This window comes from Muntiacus reevesi, chromosome 20, assembly GCF_963930625.1.
Source record: "Muntiacus reevesi chromosome 20, mMunRee1.1, whole genome shotgun sequence".
Classification (NCBI taxonomy): Eukaryota; Metazoa; Chordata; class Mammalia; order Artiodactyla; family Cervidae; genus Muntiacus; species Muntiacus reevesi.
This window is the reverse complement of record NC_089268.1, coordinates 48308258-48329701: the sequence shown is the minus strand read 5'-3', so window position 1 is coordinate 48329701 and position 21444 is coordinate 48308258. Positions and strand designations below refer to the sequence as shown.

Below are 21444 nucleotides of genomic sequence, written 5' to 3'. Positions count from 1 at the left end.
TCACCTTATTTCATTTATTAATAACAGATGGCTTAGTTTGGAAAACCTACCTAATCCGTGAAGTGATGTCTTATTTTGCTCTTTACTAAACAGATTTGTGTTTGGAAGCTAGAAATGCAGTAGATAATCGGCAGGATGAAGGCAGTCGAGCCTCTTCTGATCCAGGACAGTGGTCTTCGTCCCCTTTTCTGCTATTAGATTAAGTTTTGATAGAGCACCTCCTTTTCATTCCACATCCCCATCTCAGTTTATTTCAGCCCCTTTTTTGAAAATAATTCCATTAGATGCAGAGTATCTTTGGGACCAAGTGTTCAAAAGCAACACTTGAAGGATTTTGGAGTTTTTCAGTGAGGAAAAAAAAAAGGGTTGCAGTCTAACTGAAGCCATGGTTGGTAGCCATCTCTTGGCTGAAAAGCACGCTCACTGCAGCTCAGAAATTTCCCAGTCTCAAGGTTACTTGTATGCATCTGACCTGCCAAACAGGCAAAGTTGAGTAATGTTTTTTATATCCAAATGCAGTGAAGAAATTAGATGGGTTTTCTTGGGAGGGGCAAGGTTAGTGAGTTTTCTTTCTCTCTTTTAGCCTTGGAAAGTGATGCTGAGTAGAAATAGCCATGGCTCTCTTCAAAAAGCAGGGGTCAGCCTATGATCTCTACACCCTGGGGGGGGGGGCGGGGGGCTACCTATAAACCAGAGGGAAAAGGTGTACGATCTGAAACAAGAGGGAGGCATACACTGTGCCTTCTGAAATGCATCACTTATTTTTAATTTCCCCTACACCCAAAGGAAGGCAGAATACAGAGAGGAAAACCATCTGCGGGGTTGTCTTGATGACCGAAGTGGAAGAGCGAGGAAGATGGGGCGGGAGGGTGATGGGCTTTTGCCTTTTCTGTTAGCTGTCCTCTGGGATGGGGTCACCTGCTGTGCTGGTCTCCGTTTCCCTGGTCACCTTCTCTGGGTGTTGTAGGAAGGGCAGCTGAGAGTAGCTGGCAAGGGTTGGTGGAGACTGGGGGCGAGGGTGGGGAGAGGAGGGACACCCCAGAGGAGGGCGCAGGGAGCTGTTCCTGCGGCGACTGGTGCATCTTGTTTCGGATGGTACTCTGGGTACAGGTGAGCCAGTCTGCCCATCAATAGAGGTGGCTGCCAGTGAATAGGTGCTTAGACAAAAGAAGTGGGAGAGGGTGGAGACTGTTTGTTCAGTGTGATTCAAGCAAGCAGTGCTAATAGAATTTGAAAGCCTCTGTGAAGTCCCCAAGTCTGGGTACGGGAGGTCCAGCAGGATTCACCTGAGGCCTTTCAGACTCCCCAAGGCGGGGTGGTCCCGATGGGGGTGAGAAAGCCCAGGCAAAAGCCCCACATTCTTTGTCAGCCGGCCAGACGGGCGGAGAAAAAGGCTCAGTGGGGGTAATTAGATAAAGCTTTTAAATAGCTCTATTTGTTTTTTCCCCTGGCTGGCTTGGTATCTCTTCTCCCCGCCTCTTTCAGAAGCTGTGGGGTAAGACGGTTCTAAGAATGTTGGAGGCTCTTAGTGGTTTCATTACTTGGGACATTTCATTTTTCATTAGGGCGGACCCTGGACAAAGTGAACTTCACCCTGCTTTTGTGGAGGCCTTGAACAAAGATTTGAATTTTATCCTCAGAGCGGGAGCGGCACAGTGAGGGCTGGGTGGGTGTATTAACCCATTTTCCAGCTGTGCCAGCCTCCACCCGGTGGCTGGTAATAAATCAAGCCCAGGACCCAGAACTCCCAGCTCCAGCCTCACTCCAAACAACACCTGCTTTTTCAAGTCAGCTTGGCCTCAGAAGACAGAGCATCAAATATACAGGGCCTGTTTATCTGTGTGTGTGTGCTTTTAAAATGAGACCAGATCCTTTGACAACAATTCTGTGGTTGAAGGTGAAGATGTAAGGCAATTAAAAAAGAAACTTTTTTAGCCTTTGGCAGCGTTTTTCTTGATGAACATGATTATAGATTTTTTTTTTCAGTAGGTTTTCTACCTCCTGAGATCATTGTAAGGATAAAATAAATGTTTCAGAAAGTCAGAATCTATATATGGAAGAAAGTGGTGTATTTTGAGCTCAGGAAGCTTTGTGGGTATCCACTCTGGATTTCCTTTCCAGAATGGTGCACAGCTCCAGGACTCAGGCAGAGTTTATGTTTGCTTCGAGTGCCCAGAGACAAACAGGCCAGCACATTATTCTTCGCGAAGTTTACTTGTGTGCATAGTCGCTCAGTCGTGTCTGACTCTTTGTGACCCCATGGACTGTAGCCCGCCAGGTTCCTCTGTCCATGGGCTCTTCCAGGCAAGAATATTGGAGTGGTTGCCCTTTGCTTCTCTCGGGGAGCTTCCTGACCCGGGAATCGAACCCATGTCTCCTGCAGTGCAGGTGGCGTCTTCACCTGCTGAGCCATCACCTAGGGATGAATTTTGAGGGACAGGCAGCTGGTAAGCTTTGGTGCACTCTTGAGAGCAGTGGCTCTCAGCTTGGTGGTCCCCCCCCCGCCCCAGGGGGTGCCTGGCAGCGTCTGCAGACTCTGCTTGCCTCGATGGGGGAGGGGATGCAGCGGCCTTCAGTGGTCCAGGGCAAGGATGCTGCTGCTCTTCCCACAATGCACTGGGAAGCCCCACAGCAAAGGCTCATCCGGCCCCAAACGTCAGCAGGTGGAGGGTGAGAAAGCCCGCTTCAGAGGTCCAGGCCCGCGTCACGTGTGCAAACCCCCTGGTGGTCTCGCTATGCCGCACGTGGCATATTTGGGGAGCTGGAATTTCGTGGAGTGAGTAAGGTCTCCTTCTGTTGGCAGGTCCAAGATGTCACAGGAGACTGGGGGTTGAGCAGAACATTTCAGTGGCGTTCCGTGTATTTAAAAACCCCTGTAGTCAATAAAAGTTCCAGAACTTTTCTGCTTCTAAAACAAACCAGATTCATGGGTGCTGGGAAGCTGCTCTGGTAGGTGGTACTTCTTTGCTTATTTAGGAAACTGACTCCGGTGTTATCACCCGCCCCTTCTCCCTCGTGTTCTAAGTTTGTGGAGGGTACCACACTGAGCCCCCCTTCCACCACTGTTTTTTCCCTCAGTGTTTGAACAAGCCCTTACTTGCTTGACAGTTCATGTTTTCGCCCTTGTAGACTTACTTATTTAAGTTCTCTTTAAGTTTTTGCAAAATTCTTACATAACTTTCCACCCTTGTTAAAGTGCAGTGTTGGGGGGGACCTGGGCCTCTGTCCACACGTCTCCCCTTGAGTGGACACCTGGCCGACCCCAGGGAGGGCAGGGGACGGATCGAGGGGGAAGAGATGGTGGTGAGTTTTATGTTTGGAGGACTCCCGGACCTCAAAGACCCCAAGAGGAGGTTGATTTGAAGGAAGAGGAAATGTGGTATACAAACATTAAACTGCGTTTTCCCAGACAAGACATGACCAAGGAGCGTGGCGGGAGCCGTCTTTAGCCACAGGTGCCACTTGCCTGCCCCGTGTCCTGGTCCACCCCCCGCCTCCCAGCTCACAGGCAGGGGGGTGGGAGTGAGGGGGAAGCTTTGGAACAAGAAGAAGGCAGGAAGAGAGCGGGGAACGACTCCCAAAAGGGGGGGCGACCTGTGGTGGGAAGTGACAGTTGCTCCCAGAACCATCTGGGCGTGCATTTACCTAAGAGACGCGTTGCACATTCTGCAGGCAGCTTTCTATGTCCTTGTCATGCGGATAGACTGTCGGGGTCCCTCGGTTCACGTCCCTCTGGGTTGATGGTGGCCATCACCTGCCCGGAAGCCACCTTTTCCACGCGGCTCCTGGGGTGGCAAGAGCCTTGCTTCTGGTGCCCCGCTGCCCCCTCCCGCATCCTATAAACTGGCTACCACTGCTGCCTGTCTCCACTGACAGCTTTTGCCAGACTGAGGGTCGCCTGCAGGTGCATCAGAGGGAACTTGCAGAGAGAAGAGTCCCTCCCCCCACTTCTGGAAGGTGAACTGAAACTCACCATCTGCCCAGCCTTCTAGGCCAGTCCCTGACTCCAGTCTCTCCCACCCGAGCCAGACCTCCCTGGACACCCCTGTGCCGTCCGACTCCGGGGTTAGCTGCCCTGCTGTCCTGATCAAAGCTCTCCTCGGGTCACAGACACCTCCCAAGTCAATTTCCTGGCACCTTTGTCCACCCTCCGCTCGATGGACACTAGCCACGCGTGGGGTTTGCCGGCCGAAAAATATGTCTTGGCTCCCTGCTGTCTGCAGGAAGAAATCCAAACTCGTCGACTTGGCACATGAGGACCTCGTCGGCGGTTTCCAGACGGTCTTCCTAGTTCCAGCCCTTCCCACTCCCACTCCACATGGCGGCCACAGTGCAAGAGCTTCTGCTTCTGCACGGATCGCTCACTGGGCTCTGTCCCCACCCCCAGTCTCCTTGCAAACAACATTTCTTCACTCTTCTTTCAAGACCCACCTTAAACACCACCTTTTGCACGGAGAATCAGGTCCTCCATCAGAATAACCCTTACCCCATCTGGTCGGCCTGTCTGTTGTAATTTACCTGTTGGCATGTTTTCCCCGTCTGGAGAGTAGGCAGTGACTTCAAACCGTATTTTTCCATCTTCTGTACCTGGCTCAGGGGTTGCATTTGTTGTCGTTTAGTCATTCAGTCGTCTCCGACTCTTTTTCAACCCCATGAACTGTATGTAGCCCACCAGGGCTCCTCTGAGCATGGGATTTCCCAGGCAAGAAGACTGGAGTAGGTTGCCATTTCCTTCTCCAGGGGACCTTGCCGACCCAGGGATTGAACCCGCATCTCCTGCATTGGCAGGCGGATTCTTTACCACTGAGCCACCTGGGAAGCCTCAAGGGTTGCGTAGTTGATGCTTATTCAGTAATTATTGTTGAATCCATTTTCAAATACAAAAAAACACAGAGTTTTCTGAAGAGGTGCAGGTTATTTTTGGAAAAGAGCACTATAATTTGAGAAGCTAAGTCCTAAATATCGGTACAAATTAAGAGAAGGAAACAGAAGTAAACTAACGTTTTTCAGCAAAACCCGTCTCCCAGAAATTGAGTGCTAAGTACACACTGGTGGGAAAGTGTTTTGAATTACAGAAATTTTAAAATAAAAGTTTGCTCAGCTTAATTTACTCAGAATTAAAGAGGGAAAAAAAACGTTGTTAATGCCTGATTGCTCTAAAAGCTGTCACACTGGGGCCCTTACTAATTATAACCACTTTTCATGGCTCTTGGTTTGAAGTTTATATTAAATAGGAGAGATGGGCACACAGATCAAAGACCAGAATCATTTCAGAGCTCCAATGTGTGGGCCCATTTTCTCTGCTTAGTTAGATTTTTGTTTCATTAGTGGTATGAGTTAATAGGAGTGTTGGTCTGTGTATAATTTAACTTTTCTTTTTTGCCATTACTGCTTGGATTTAAAACGAAATGCCAAACCAGAAACCTACAGGGTACAGATCTTGCTTTATTTGTGTCTGTGTGCGCACAATATACATGCATACTTATGTGATAGAAGTTGATTATAGATCATATTTATAGAAAGAATCATTTTCACTGTTCTCTGGGAAATTCCTTTATGCTGAGACTTTATTGTTTTAAAAAAAACAAATACTGCAAATACACAAAATCATCTCAAAATCTTTTCTTAGCTTTCTTATAAAAGAGGTACATATGTCTTCAGAAGTAGGGGAATATGGAAGACACCGTAAAGATGGGATGAGAGAGGCATTTTATGGATCCTTTTATACCTTTATGTTAGTAACTATGTGGATAGGTTTCCTTTTCAAATAAGGAATTAAGTTTTGGTTTTTTTTTTTTTTTTTACATTAGAAGATCTTAGTATCCTTTATACAAGATAAAATCCTAGTCGATTAAAAGTACATTATTGCTACCCTTAAATATTCCTTAATGTCCTCACCTGATAACTAGAGTTATTTAGGCTCAGATCTGGCACATACATTCAGGTATATTAGTCCAACTTCATCTTATTTCTAAGAAGTCTTGTATACTTTCCTCTCTGATGTGAAAAAAGGTTTTTTTGTATTTTTTTTAAAGCCATTTTCTCTTCCACTTTAGGGCTTTTAATTGTTTGGAGGGGTAATTACATAAAACTGGCTAGTGAGCATCTCAAACAGGTTTTCACAACTTGGTCGGTTAAAACTACATTGGATCAAAGTGTTCTACTTAAAATTTTGAACCAAGTATGATTTAAAGGAGGCTCAACTCCCACACCTTAGTCTAAGTCAAACTTGTTTTTAAAATCATGAAAATAAATTTTCTGAAAACCATTTGTGGTTTGAGAGCTTACCTCTGTCCATGGAATTCCCCAGGCAAGAGTACTGGAGTGAGTAGCCATTCCCTTCTCTAGGGGATCTTCCCGACCCAGGTTCTCCTGCAGTGCTTAGTGAAAGTCGCTCAGTTATGTCTGACTCTTCCCGACCCCATGGACTATACAGTCCACGGAATTCTCCAGGCAAGAACACTGGAGTGGGTAGCCGTTCCCTTCTCCAGGGGAATCTCAACTCAGGGATGGAACCCAGGTCTCCTGCATTGCAGGTGGATTCTTTTACCAACTGAGCCATCAGGGAAGCCCAAGAATACTGGAGTGGGTAGCCTATCCCTTCTCCAGGGGATCTTCCCGATCCAGGAATCGAACCTGGGTCTCCTGCATTTCAGGCAGGTTCTTTATTAACTGAGCTATCAGGCAGGTGAAGTCTTTCACCATTGGAGCCCCCGGGGAAGCCCCTAGTGAAGCTTTACAACCCCCCTTTCCTAAAATACTGCATCGAGTTGGATTCAGTATCCCATTCAGCCTCCTTTAGGAAAACAGGCACTTTGTACCCCCGAATTTGCAAACCTCCTAGGGCTTCTTTTTTTTTTTAACTCATAGATCTTTATTTATGCAGCAACTTTGAACTTCAGCGATGCGACAACTGTGATAAGGACCAAAAGTATTACTAGTGTGAGAAAGAGGCAGTGGCTAGCTTCCTAGACATGAAAAGACGCTGGACCACTGATCTGCGTCCGGGCGGCGTGTTGGGTGCGGCAGGAGCGTGCGACGTGCTGGCGGGGCGGAGGGTGCCAGGAGGAAGGGGCGTGCGGGGTACGGACGGTGGTGCTGCCGCCCCGAGGTTGGCGAGGAGGCCAGAGTCCCGAGGGGCGCCCGCCAGGCCTGAGGAGCGCGTGGTGCGGTGGGCGGGCCGGAGCCGCGGCGCGTCCCTCCCAGGTATTTGGAGTTCATCCTGAAGAACTCTGGGAATCCTTGCAGGATGTCAGGCCAAGGACTGGCATGATGAGATCTGCATTTTTAAAGACCACTCCTGGCCAGAGTGGAAGATAATCTAGAGCAGAAGACAGCAGCTCTTTTCGCCGTCTCTTTGCGAGACCGTCGAGGTTAGTGGTTCGCGGCTTTGAGAAGCAGTGGCGGGCCGACTGGCTGGCGAGGTGGAGCCTGGGTAGCTTCGGTGGAGCTGGAGGCCGGAGGAAGGGCCGGAGGCTGGGCGAGATGATTTCCAGGCCTCTGGCTTTCCTGGCGGGCGGCTGGAACTGCCTCTCTCTGGGATCAGGTTGCCGGATAAAGCCAGGTTTATGAACCAGGTACGTTCCCTGCCCTTTAAAGAAGTGATGTGTTTGAACTTTATCACCATTTTCTCTACTTGGACTGTTTTCATGGGTTAAAACGTTAATGTACCTGGCGTGGATGACGCCCAGAAAGGACGTCTATAAAAATGAGACACAGAAGTGAGGTTCTTACCTATGGCTTCCTCCTCCCCTTCCCCCTCCTCTTTCCTTTTTCTCCTTTTTAATTTCCTGAGGCCAAAAGGAAGCTGGAAGAGTTCTTGCCGGTAGCCCAAGCTTCCAAATGGTTTTCAGATGAGACATGGGACTAAAATCTTGAGCACATTTAAGTTTCTCTTTGCTTTAGTGATGCTTTATCTCTTTGACTTGGGAGCCTGGGGCTCCGGGGCAGAGGCTCAAGTTAAGAACCGAGGCAGGACTCTCAAAATTGCCCCAGTTTTCCACTGAAGAGGGTCAGAACTCTTCTGCTGACCTGACTCTCCCACTTTCTTAAGTTTTTCAGTCCCTGCTGATGCTCTGAGTGTCCTAGAACGACGTCAGTATTTTGCTTGACCAGTATGTGTGTGGAAACAAAGTCCCGTCAGGGAACCAAACCCTCTGCGTGTCTCCCAAGGGTGTCAAAGGAAGACAGTCCATCCTTGGCCCCGGGTTGCGCCCCACCAAGCCGCGGTCCAGCCTGTGTCCGAGCATCTCTGGTGATGGCAGATTTGCTGTCTGCTTTGAGGCAGACCGTGGGGTTTTACTGCGTTAGTTAGCTTTTTTTCAATTCTTCTCAAGGCAAACAGAATCTTTTTGGAATGGAGCTAGAACGCGGTGTGTTTTCTGCTGAGCTGGTGAAAGCTAGGAGCTGGAGGACAGGCTTGTGCAATCTGACCCCCAGAGAGTCCCTGGGGACTGACTGCCACCCTCTTACTTCCTCCTGCGCTGGAATTCCTGCTTCATGGCGGGTGGGAGGGGGTCCTGCCTCACTTGGCCTGCACGGCCACCCTCTTGGGTGTGAGCTAGGACACCTTCCTTCAACCAGACCCCAAGAAAGCATGAACCGTGCTGCTGCTGGATTTGAGTAGAGCTTTTCTCCGAAGTCATAGAAATGACTCATCCAAACCACCCATGAGCCCCAGTCTGCTGTCGCCCCCCGCTACTTCTCTTTTCTATGGGATCCATCCTGACCCAGGTCACCCCACTGCTGGTCCCCAGAGAGCGCTGCCCCGCTCAGGGAGAACATGATTTTTCATCTTTTGCTTAAAGAGCACAGATGTTCCCGCATCAGCAGCCTCACTCTTCTTCGTACGGATGGCACTTTATTCCCGCCACACATTTGATAAGATGAGCTGATGACTGGAAACGCTCCACAGGGACCTTGCCCCTCCCACCCTTTCCAGCGGAAACAGCTTGGTGAGGGCGTGCTGGGAAGGGAACTTGAGAAACAGAGTTTATGCCATCTTTTGGAAAATTTAAATCTTAAGGTCCAGTTGCACGCAGCTCAGCCCCCCACCTCATCACGACCCAAGCCGAAGCGTGGGTTTGGAGGTCTAATACGTCTGTCACAAAAATAGCTAACAGGGATGGCCTTGTAATGTGTCCAGAATTGGGGTGGGTGGTACGTCCAGTAGCCAGTTCATGGTGACGAAGGTATAAGCTTGCTTGCAGATAACCCACCCATAACTGCTGGATAATGGTGACAACTCTTGCTATCTGCTGGGTGTTTTCTTTCTTTACATGGCTGTGTGTTTGTTTAACCCCTGGTGTTGGTTCTTGAAGGGGTTGGGATGGTCAAATTATTTTGCACTTAGAGATCGTAACCAAAATGGCTCAGCAGGTTTATATCACTGCCGCCTTTATAGTGGATGGAATCTGGGGAGGTTCCTTTGGCTGGCTGGGGAATCTAGTGATTCCTCCTGCTGTGTTCTGTATCTACCGACAGCAGAAGTCATAGAAATCCAGCAGAAACTGTGACCTGGTTATTCATATTATAAACAAATCACTGAGAGTGCATTTAAATACAGTCAGCAGGCCGCCCTTGGTGAAAAGCATCAGTAGTCAAAGCCCACCTGTATTTGCTTTAAATCAGATAAACCAGATGTTGTAGTTTAGGCTGTCTCCTGCCTGTGCTAGACTTAATCCATATATGACTCTAATCTTAAGTCAAAAAATCTCAAGTTCCCACACTTTTTCACCATGCTATGGTTGTTGAGTTTTTCATCTGGAAAAACACTTGCGTGGTGGAGGAAGCAGTCATGTGAACTAAGGTTTCAGGCACACACCAGTTATGTCGTTGTCCTGAACTCTTGACATGGGTCATCCCATTCCGCCTTCACACCCCCTCGTGGCCCCCATGATGTAGGTAATGATCATTATTCCCTTTATTTAGACGGCGAAACAGACCCAGCGAGATGGCCAGCTCAATGTCGTCGAACACCCTGAGCCCGGCCCGTGCTGGCAGCCAGCGCTCCACGTCTCCCACAATGCCGTGACGTGGTCCCCAAGTGAATATGCCCCGAAAGCCTGCTGGCTCTTGGAAATAGCAGCTTAAAACCCAACCAGTGAAACGAGTCCTTCTATCTGGTTTTTAGACAAAGTGAGTTAGGCCATTGCTTCTGTAGACGATCAAGGGGGAGCGGAGGGTTGCTAGAGAGAGAGGCCTGCAAAGGTGCTTCGTTGTTGTTGAATTGCTAAGTCCGGCTCTTTTGCGGCCCCATGGACTGCAGCCCACCAGGCTCCTCTGTCCATGGAATTCTCTAGGCAAGAACCCTGGAGTGGGTTGCCGTTTCCGTCTCCAGGGGATCTTCCCGATCCAGGGATCAAACCCGGGTCTTCCTGCCTTGCAGGCGGATTCTTTACCACTGAGCACCAGGGTGTGGGTTGCAGAGTTGCAGCTGGTTGACAAATCAGCTGGCGGGGAGTGGCTGTCCCAGAGCACTTGGGGCCTGGGAGACCCTGCAGAGAGTGGGGAGAGACCCTGATCATTCTGCTGGAGGCCTCACTGTCCCCAACCCGTCAGACGCTCCGGGGGTGGGGAGGGCGGGCCTGCACTCGGGGCTGCTGCTGGTCCCGTGTGAGGTGGGGAGCAGGGTACACGCCTGCCCCTCAGCTTCTTTCTTGTGGACACCCACGTTTAACCTCACTGAAAGTGCTTGATCACTGATTCCAAGTAAGCATGGTGTGTCGGCCACTTTGGGAGAGCCGGGACACTGTCGGCTCTGTGAGTGTCTGGGGACGAGGGTTCCTGGAGAGCCCGGTTCCTCCAAACAGGTCCCTTGTTGTTTGCTGTCATAACAGGGCATTGCCGTTTCATTTAATTTATAAAATCAACATTTTGCCTCAGAGTCAGTATTGGGGGTCAGGATCAGTGATCTAAGGGGCCACTGGTCTGCGGTTCCAGGGAGGTCGGTGGGGTTGATCTGATTACTGACCTGGGGCTAACCTGGTAGCCCAGAGGTAGAGAAGCCACATGCAGTGCAGGAAACAAGGGTTCCATCCCCGGGTCAGGAAGATCCCCTGGAGAAGGAAATGGCAACCCACTCCAGTATTCTTGCCTGGAGAATCCCATGGACCGAGGGGCCTGGCGTGCTGCAGTCCATGGGGACGCAAAGAGCCAGATAAGACTGAGCGACTGAACAATTGCTAACCTGATGTTTTGAGTTTGTCCTTATTTAAGGGAGATAGCCTCAAGGAGGGCTTCGCCGCCTCCCCTTGCTTCTTAAGCAGTAGGAGCTGCAGGGACTACAGGACAGCAATGGAGGACGCCTTGTCTCCCTTTGTATGTTACTGGGGTGGGGGGTGTCCTACCGTTTTACGGGGGCCCACTCGAGCAAGTTGTGGAACCAGCAAGTCTTAAATTGCGATGAGGGCTTCATGGCCTGTTTCCTGTTTCCGGTGGGTCTGTTGGAGAAGGGTTGTTTTGAAATTTAGTAACAAATAGAGAATTTCAGCCTCCTGTGCTGCCAGCTTGACTGTAACCGACCTAGCTTCCCCTTACTACCACCATGATTCTTACCGTTGCTATTTTGCTAGTGGCAGTTTGACAGTTCCTGTGAAAGAGCAGGGCAAGAAGTCTGGGTTGAAGACCAGCAAGCATCCCATGCTGTCTCTTCCTTGGGGTTGGAATCGGCGTCCTGCATCGGAATGCTGCTCAACACGTCCCCCGGGCGCTAGGCTCCTGGGAGGCGAGGATGCGTAAGACGTGGTCCAGCCCTGAAACGCAGCAGCGCGTCACAGCCGGCAGAGACACCGGGACAGGCCGTGGGGAGCGGTCGGGAAAAGAGGAAGTGATGGGGTTCTCGGAGGTGAACGGCCGGCCACGTGGGGAAGCACGCAGGGAAAGGAAGACGAACGTCTAGGCTGAGAGGAGTGTGAGTGGAGGCCCTGGGGAACGACAGCACAGGGCTTCCTGGGGTTGGGATGGACCGGTGCTGGGATGAGACCAGAGAGCAGGGTCGGGGTGCTGTGTTGAGTCTGGGTGGAAGGGGTGTTGAGAGGTGTCTCTGGCAGAATAGACGGCTGGTTGTGGAAGCAGTCATGCGCCAGGGAGTGCTTTGAAGCCGGGTTGTGATGTGAGAAGTTCTGTCCTGGAGAGAAACTCTGCTAACCCTTTAGAAAAACCAGGTTGCACAGGAGGCATGTCTGGCAGAACGAACTTGACGTTGGTACTTAACAGAATTATTCCTTCTCCTTTTTTTCGAAGAGATTTTTTTCAGTCTAGGATGTGGGGGCTGCCGTCTGAGGTGGTATTGAATGATCATTCAAAGGTGGGAGCTTGATTTTCAGCAAATAGAATTCAGTTCCCCAAGGTTTAAACTTCCCAGATTGTGTTTACTGCTTGGTACTTAAGCTCATCAGGGAGAGCAATAGACTCATCCAGGCAATTAGACTCATTTCTGTTCCCTCGAGAATACTCAGGCTGGATGCTGGGAGTCCCGGGGAGCTACTTACTCATTAGGATCACTGATTCGTCAGCTGGGAGTGAAGGTGGGCTTGGAGGGCGAGCTGATGAGCCTGTGGATGAAGATTTCTGGAAGTTGCCCTGGATGTAGGATCTGCTCACAAAGACGAAACTGCCTTGAGCAGGGGTGTCTCACCTGGGTAGCCTCTGCCCTTGCCCTGTGGGCCCCCCCCCCCCCCCCAACGGTGTTACCGGTCTTCTGCAGAGATTTCACCTCCTCCAACCGGTGAGGTCGGCCAGGAAAGACCCACAGGGATGCAGGGCATGAAGGCAGCTAGCGGGCCCCAGAGACAATAGTGGTTGATTAATTACGGTGGAGGCACTCTCTGCCTTTCCCTCTGGGGAGAACAGGTCTCTTTTTTACTACACGTGACTTCATACGTTTCAAGGCTTGAACTCAGGGACCGAGGGACCTGGCCGAGAGGGCTGTGGAAAATGTGGGGAGGCCCCTGCAGGTTGGACGGGATGCATACCTTAAGGTTAATAATTTCATCACCTAAAACTGATTTTTATATGGTAAGGTTTTATGAACTGCTGGCAGCCTCTCTCATTCTGTTTTGTTCCTTAACTGTGCTCTCTCGCTGGTGCTGGGATTGTGCGGGAGGAGGTGGGATGCTGTGAGCTGGGGTGGGCTCTGGGGGGCCAGGCGGGAGCTGCGGCAGAGATGGGGGGTTCTTAGTGCTGAGTGGATTCCCCTTGCCCGTGACCAACCAGGGCAGATCACTGAGGAAGGAGAGCCCCACTCGGGGTCAGGACCCAGGGGTGCTTGCCCGTGTGACCCCATGGGCAGGGCGGAGGTGTCGTCCTCCTCTTCTTAAAGACAGGAAACTGAGGCTTAGGGGAGTTACCTTTTTCTGAGATCACACAGGCAGTGTCAGGCTGCCGGGAAGCATTAGGCCACAGCCGCAGACTGAAAGATGTTCTCCGGGCCCGTGGGACCTCGGGACAGCTGGGTGCCTGGAGAGAGTTCCCAGCCCAGCAACTGCGAACCTTGATCTGGACTCTTTAATAGTTCGCTGGAATTGGAGCTCAACACATTTGAGTGCCTCTACGTGTAGGACACCGGGTTGAGGCGTCATAAAGCCCCGTGGTTCTTGGACTTGGGGGAGTTCCCATCATGAAAAGGTGCAAGGCAGGGTCGCCCCCAAGCCTTGCTCCCATGGGCAGGGGCAGGCTGAGTGTCATTTGGGGTGGAGGACCATGACCTGGAAGGTGGTGGAGTTGGAGGGCTCTTTGGGGTGGGGGGTGCGGCAGAATTGGAGCTTTCCTTCTGTCCGTGGGACGCAGTCCTAAGGTTCTGAACAGAGGAGTGACCGGTCGCCTGATCAGGCTTGGGAGACATCCTTAAAGAGGGAGTATGCCCACGGCTGTCCCTGGGGCGGCTGCTGGGGGCCCCGTCACTGCTAGTTGCTGGCCCGAGGCAGAGAGCCCAGCCCGGTCAGCTGGTTCAGAACAAGCCCAGCAGCAGGCAGATCGCTGCATTGCTCCACCAGACTGATGTCCATGAACGGGGGGCTTGCTTTCTTTACAGCCGCAGACTTGTTTCAAAGCTGACTCACACACTCTGGCTTAATATTTGACTTCTTGGTTAACCAGCTCCAGAGGAGCCACCGTGAGAGGATGAAGGACCCAGGGCAGCAGGAGACCTGGTCCCAGTTTAGGCCCCGATGGAGACAGTTTGGGTTCAGATCTCTGTGTTCTGGTTTGCCTCTTTGCGGGACTTGTCTGCTGAAATGCCGGATCACGTTTATAGTGTTGGCATGTTGGTGTAGAGGTTAACCCTGGTTTACTGAAACCAGGGCAGAGAGCCTTTCCTGATGGGTCCTGAGACTTCTAGGAGGACCTGCCCCAGCCCAGGTGTCGCAGCCGGGGTGGGGCCTGAGCCTGGGCTCCTGATCCTTCCCCCGCATCCAGTTTCCAAGTCTTTGACTTCCCTGGTGGCTCAGATGGTAAGGAGTCTGCCTGCAATGCAGGAGACCTGGCTTTGATCCCTGGGTCTGGAAGATTCTCCTGGAGAAGGGCATGCCAACCCACTCCAGTATTCTTGCCTGGATGGAGAATCCCATGAACAGAGGAGCCTGGCGGGCTACAGTCCATGGAGTCGCAGAATCAGACGCAACCGAGTGACTCACACTTCCTGCATTATCTGTTGTTCAGTCGCTAAGTTGTGTCCTAGTGTGTCCAGCCGCTGGCGACCCCCGTGGACTGCAGCACGCCAGGCTCCTCTGTCCTCCACTGGCTCCCGTTTGCTCAGGCTCCTGTTCATTGAGTCTGTGATGCCATCCGACCATCTCGTCCTCTGGCGCCTCTTTCTCCTCTGGGATCTGCCGCCGCCCCAAAGTGCCCTCCCCGCCTGTGCTTGAAGCAAAGTGCTCTTACGAGGCTCTTAAAGCCCCTGGTGTGGCCTCCCCAGCTTTTTGTCTTGAGCTCTGGCCTGGGGGTGCGATGGTGGGCACCTCCCCATTCATCAGTGTCACTGGCATTTTAAAGAAGCAAACACGGACGTCGCATGCAGTCCTGTAAATGGTTTTCATGCTTTATTTCCATACTGCTTACAACAAGCCCACCAGGCTGGTGTTGTTAGCCACGTTCTGCTGCCACCCAGTCGTGCCGTTACCCTGAAGGTCCAGGGGGCACTGGACCCTCCCCCCATACCCTTTCTCTGTTTTGTCTCATTTGACCTCTGCTTCCACTTCTGAGGTCACTGTTATCTCCATCTTACAGGTGAGGAAGCTGAGGCTTAGGGAGTTTAAAGAACTTGCCCGAGGCCACTCCAGGGTAAATGACATTGAGCCTGAGCTGCTGTACTCCTTAATCTCTGCTCTTCTGTATTTGTTTATGAAATAGAACTTGCTAGCTTGGGGCTGGCTTAGAGCTGGTGGCTTCTGTTGGATGTGTTTTCCAAGGCTTTTCCCTTTCCCGAAGGAGGAGGGAGGAGCTGTTTGTCAAGCACCCACTCCCGTGTTCAGTTTAGTTCGGTCACTCAGTCATGTCCGACTCTTGGTGACCCCACGGACTGTAGCACGCCAGGCCTCCCTGTCCGTCACCCAGTCCCGGAGCGCGCCCCACTCCATTCTAGGCTTGGTTATCTGTTTTCCTTGTACCAGAGTGTAAGCTCCCCGAGAGCTTCTTGCTGCATTTTCCCTGTTTGTTCACCCATGACCGCAGGCACCCACCCTAGTGCCTGGCACAGCCTGGGTGCTCAGGCAGCGCTGAATGAATGAATGAGGTCGTTTTAAACCCCTGCCCGAGGCAGAGGCATTCAGACAGAGCAGCTTGGTGCCTTGCCTACAGGCACAAATAACTCTTGCTGGTCACACCTCAGATCTCTTGTTTTCTCAGCAGACCTTTTTAACACATGTAAAATTTCGGGAGTAATCGGATCTATGTCATGGGATTGGAGGGCATGATATAAAACACTATAAATACTTAGAGTGCCTGGCACCTCGCCAGCCATCGAAGAGTGGCGTTGGGAGGGTTTGTCTCCGCTCCCTTGTCTGTGTTTGTCTTCCTTTGAGGCAGGGTTGCCTTACCGATTAGCCAGGCTCAAATGTGCCTGCCACCGAGCTTCTAAAAAGTGCTTTTCATTCATCTGAAAAATTACTTTCTATTCATCTAAGGGTGCTGTCTTGGCTGTACTATCTAGCAAGTGATGGAAGCGGTAACATTGATGGAATCCGTTTAAAGCTACCCTGGGCCAGTGGTCGCCACTCGCAAGGTGTTGATTAAGCTGATTTTCATCTTTTTGTTTCCAGTCAGAATACTGTTCTGGGAGGGGCCTCCAGCATCCTTGTCCAGGTTGTCTCCTTCCACCCCCGCTAGCTAGTGTACAGGTGAGGAACATCAGGCCTGGAGAGTTGCAGGGGCAGGGCTGGGGTACCATGTAAGATGGTCCGTCCTCTTCAATGGCCGCAACACTGCCAAGTCCAGATGCTTGGAGTTTTATATTCGTGGCAGGGGGCTGTCTGAACATTTGTGTGGTGGGACCACCATTATTCTCATCAGGGATGTTAGTGAGCAGATTATATCCATAAACCTAAGTATTAAGAAGGGTTTTTCCCATTAGGTTTTTTATTTTTTGCACACTTACCTCCTAGTCACCATAGAAAAGTTCTAAATAAACAACAACAACAAAAATTGAGTAAAGCATGTAAGAAAGTAACATTACTTTCATGAGTCACAAGTCTCCTTGTTGTATATCTCCTTCCTCTTAATACATACACTTACTACAAAAATGGGATTTATTACATTTGTGAACAATAAAAAGCCCATTTTTGTATATGCCTTTAAATTATATCATATCTACTAAAAACTTAATGTGATAAGTATTTTCTGATGTATCCAAATGTTCTTTGCCAGGAAAATCACTTTATTTTGATGTGGCACAATTTGAGGAGGGCAAAGTCGTAGGTTAATATTTTGATTATTTTGCACTTCTGGCACTTACTGGTCCTAGGTTAGTTTTGGGGTTTTCTTTATTCAGTTTTTTTTTTTTTCCTTTCATAGTGTGGCATGTGGGATCTTAGTTCCCTGAACAGGGATTGAATTTGTGTCCCCTGCAGTGAAAGTGCAGTCTTAACCACTGGGTCCTAGGTTAAATAAAGCCAATTTAGGGTTAAAATTTTGAATAGGTAAATTATGAATAGGTAAGCGGAAATTGATTTATTCTAAAGAGGAAAATGCTGAACTGACAAAATGCATTTATTTATTTTTTGATTAGCCTGTGATGTGTCATCCTATCGCTCCAAACAAACACCAGTGAAAAGCAAATCAGGCAGTTCAAAAAGTCCCTCTAAAGGGTCAAGTTCTCTTGATAAAGAGGTGTTTTCCATCTTATTAGGTCACAGGGGTGAGTGTTAGGGCTGATGGTATGTTATGTTCCTTTGGTTGTATTTTTAATCAGATGTTTTGCTTTAATCAATGTCATTTGACATTTTAGTGCAGCTATTCCCAGTCTTTTCTAATATAAGGACCTCTCTTAATGTATTAATAAAAATGTTTCCAGGATAAGCATAATTTTAGTTGTATTTTTAGACTCTGTTGAGAAGCTCTGACAAAATGTTTTTTGAAAAATAATACTTTTAGTGGAACTTCTCTTTATTAAATTACAACAACATCTTCATACATATATCTTCATACATCTTGCCCAACGATAGCACATACATGTGTACAGTTTGCAAGGTCCGTAGATGCTTGATGGGCCTTGATTTACCCTCTGAAATAGCTCCTAGGAGGCCCTTGCCCTCGAGGAAGATAGAGCCTGAATGTGAATCACTCTGAGGCCTGATGTTAGGTAGATAATAATCAGATCCGTTCTGAAGGGCAAGTGGAATTCTCTAACTCCAAGAACTACCTGGGGGCCACTAAATGACAAGTCAGGAAGATGCATTTTGTTCCCACCTGCTCACTGCTGAAGTTTCCAGAGGGGCCCACCCCACCTGGCTCTCCTCATCATTTCAGAGGAAGGAATGATGTTGGAGAAGGAAATTGAATCAGGAAAACTTGAACAAACCTGATGAACTATCTCTCTTGGCCCTTTTCACACATTTTGCATGATCTGCTAGAGGGCTGGATTTGTCAGCTCAGAGACTAAGGTCCTAAACCCAAACAAACGTGTCGCTCAGTCGTGGCCAACTCTTGCAACCCCATGGACTGTAGCCTATGAGGCTCCTCCGTTCATGGGATTTTTCCAGGCAAGAGTACTGGAGTGGGTTGCCATTTCCTTCTCCAGGGGATCTTCCCGACCCAGGGATTGGACCCGGGTCTCCTGCATTGCAGGCAGACACTTTACCCTCTAAGCCACCAGGGACCCAAGCCCAACCCTAATTACAGTTAATGGAAAGATGTTACACCTTCAGTTCAGTTCAATCGCTGAGTTGTGTCCAACTCTTTGCGACCCCATGGACTGCAGCATGCCAGGCTTCCCTGTCCACCAACTCTCAGAATTTTCTCAAACTCATGTCCATTGAGTCAATGATGCCATCCAACCATCTGATTCTCTGTCCCCTTCTTCTGCCGTCAGTCTTCCTCAGCATCAGGATCTTTTCCAATGAGTCAGTTACACCTTGGGCCTCAGTTTTTCCATCTGTAAAATGCGCAGAATCTTTTTTTTTATCGTGTTCTTAGGAGGTGACATATGGATGCCCCCAAGCAGCAGTTTTGTCTCTTTTTAATCAGTGAAAACAAACAAGAAAATCCTTTGTGAGGCTAGATGCTATTGTCTCAGGAAAAGTACCATAACATTAGAGAAATTCTGAGCATCTCCAAAACTTATTTAGGGCAGGGCGACCGAGCAAGGCCTGAGACCCTCCTCAAAAATCTTATCTCCATTCTCCTAGAGTTCTGTTTTTCTCTTAGTGATTTGTTACAGTGATGCCTCCTATGGCACTAGTCTTGAGCTCTGAGAACAAAGTTCTTGCACTGTTCAGCCCCGCCAGGTTTCTGGTGGAAGAAGCTGCCTCATTTGTGGTGTCTCTGTATCATCAGATGAAGAAGAATCATCCCAGCGTTCCCATTTTTAGGAGTCAGGGCTGGGAGCATGTATTATGCTTAAATTTTATGTGATGTCTGTGTATTTTCAAAAAATGTTGACCATCATCTTTGTTTGAAGCTTCTATAGCCTTTCCAAGTTGCTCTGGAAAATCTTCAAGTTTCTTAGCAAAACAAGGTACACAGTAAGCGCATATCAGCTAGGCCCAATGTGGAAGAATTACTTTCATGAAGTGGGCCTGGTGAGCTGACCTCAGTTACAGAGCTGTGGCCGTCTGTACAGTGGGGGCCAGCACTCACCATGATGGGGCAGTGGTCACTTTTGGATGGATGATGACCTCACAAAGGTTTCCACGGGCAAAACCCCTCCAGACATCATCTCCAGAATTCCAAAGCAATTTCACAATTCTGATTCTAAGAAAGGTTTGATTTCTGACAGGGGACTCCATCTGTGCCCTCTCATGCCTTTGTATTGTAGATGTTAGTAATTGTCTTTTTGAAAAAAGCAGAATTAAGCTATAAATTCTATCTGAAGAATTTGTTGTTGTTTAGTTGTTCAGTCGTGTCCGACTCTTTGCGACCCTATGGACTGTAGCCCTCCAGGCTCCTCTGTCCACGGGATTCTCCAGGCAGGAATACTGGAGTGGGTTGCCATTTCCTTCTCCAATCTGAAGAACTTAGCCTAGTTTATTTTGAAGAATTTTTAATCAGTTGGAGTTTTTTCCCCACTTCAGTAGCTGGTTTCAGGTCCCAATGCTTAGGCAATATGGAGTAATAGTAAATAACCAAGCTTTTTGTAAGCGATGTTATTTGAAGAGGGGGGTTAATAGATTATAAACTTAGGGATACATAAGTAAGGTTTTCTCTGAACTTACCTTCCTTTCTGAACAGGAGAAAAGATGAGTTTTAGGTATAAGGGTGCACGAAGTAATGGGTAGCACCCTCTAAAGACATTTAAATCTATTAAAGCATATATATCTTTTTTCAAAAATAGATAGACTTCTGATGCTTTCCAGACTGCTTTATGATCCGGTGGCTTGTAAGAGCATGCTGTTAATCAGACCTGTTGGTTTCCCACAGAATTTCACTAAAAGGTGCGCATCACTTTACGAGAGGGGATAGTGAAACAGAAACTTAAACTTACTGTAACAGAAATACTGAGGGGACAGGAGAGGATAAAGCTGCCCTGGTGCCTGGGCCTCCTTTTTCTTTCTTTCCCAGCTCTGCCTTTTTGAGATGTTCTTTGAGAAGATGAGCAAGCTGGGGTCATGGCCCTGGGTGTCCCTGTGTCTCTGGCTCAGCACTGGGAGTCCTTCCCTAAGGTCCAGCGCTGGTTCTTCCTGTCCCCAGCTTTCCAGAGAAGGCCTGGGAGGCGACAGGGCCCGCGGGGAAGCTGAGGCAGTACCTCCTGGGCCCCCGGGGAAGGAGCCACCTTCTGGAATATGGGGTAAAGGGAGGGGGAGGCCTGAGCAGAGGGTGGGGCGGATAGGCAGATGACAGTCACTGTTTGTTTGGGTACAAACCAGGCTGTGGCTTGGAAGTTGTTGTCTTGGAAGGTGGCATTCGTGCGATCCGCTTATGGTTTGCTAACCTGAGTGTGACACACATGTGCATTGCTGGAGTTTGAACAGAACCATCTAAATATACTCAGATGGTGGTTTTCCCCATAAATTGAAGCTGGCCGAAACTGTAGGACTCATTTGCCCCAGCTGCTCTAGGGAGTCATTTTTGTTCGGTCTACTAAAAAAAAAAAAATTAAAAAAGCATTCCTGGGAAAAGTGCAGGGTCAGAGAAGGGAGAGTAGCTCTGCCTTCTGTGATGCTGGAAGGAAGGATTGGGGAGACGCCTCCTCTTCCTCTCACGGCCCTGGAACCACAGCTTCAGTTTCTAGAGGATCAGCCTGCTGCTACGCCCAGCGGTGGTATTTTAAAGTATTTCTCAGTCGTTTTTTTAGGATTATCGGTCATCGCTTGCAGGGTTCCTTTTCATTTTCAAGGGCATCCAGTCTAACCGTTTAGCTCCCTTTCAAAAGCCTCCCTCCCTCCCTTCCTCGGGCCCAGTCAGCAAGATTAATAATGTTAACTGATTTACTGTCGCTGCAAAAAAAGCATTAGTTAATTAGACTTTTACACCTCAGTCAGATGGCATTAGACCCTCTTTGTGCACTTTAACTCAAGGATGTTAAAGACCTAAATCGTTGAGAAAAAAAGAAAAGAAAGAAAAAGGACAGGCACTTTTCCAGTTTAAGCTGCATGTTGGTCCATGTTAATTAGGCATTTGTCCCTCAAGTCTGGAGGTGATAGAAAATGCCAGTTACTGTGGTATTTAACTGACATCAAACTCCTGTCCAAATAATTCAGTTGGGCCCAGCCTTCTCTTTTAATTGGTGGGAAGGAAAGCTAGGCACACACCCAGAATAAGGAGGAAACTGTTGCATTTAACATTTAAAAATTT

The 21444-nt window shown here is 49.2% G+C and overlaps 1 protein-coding gene across 6 annotated transcripts in view; it reads left to right on the top strand.

Moving 5' to 3' along the window:
• The window catches only part of RREB1 (ras responsive element binding protein 1), a 160958-nt gene that overhangs the window by 45581 nt on the left and 93933 nt on the right, over positions 1-21444 (top strand). Inside the window, exon 1 of one of the 6 annotated variants that reach the window (XM_065912280.1) lies at positions 11833-11911. The exons of the other annotated variants lie outside the window; for them this stretch is intronic. The gene's annotated coding sequence lies outside the window, so the exon portion shown is untranslated. Of the gene's footprint in view, positions 1-11832; positions 11912-21444 lie in introns of those variants that run through there. 6 annotated transcript variants of the gene reach the window in all.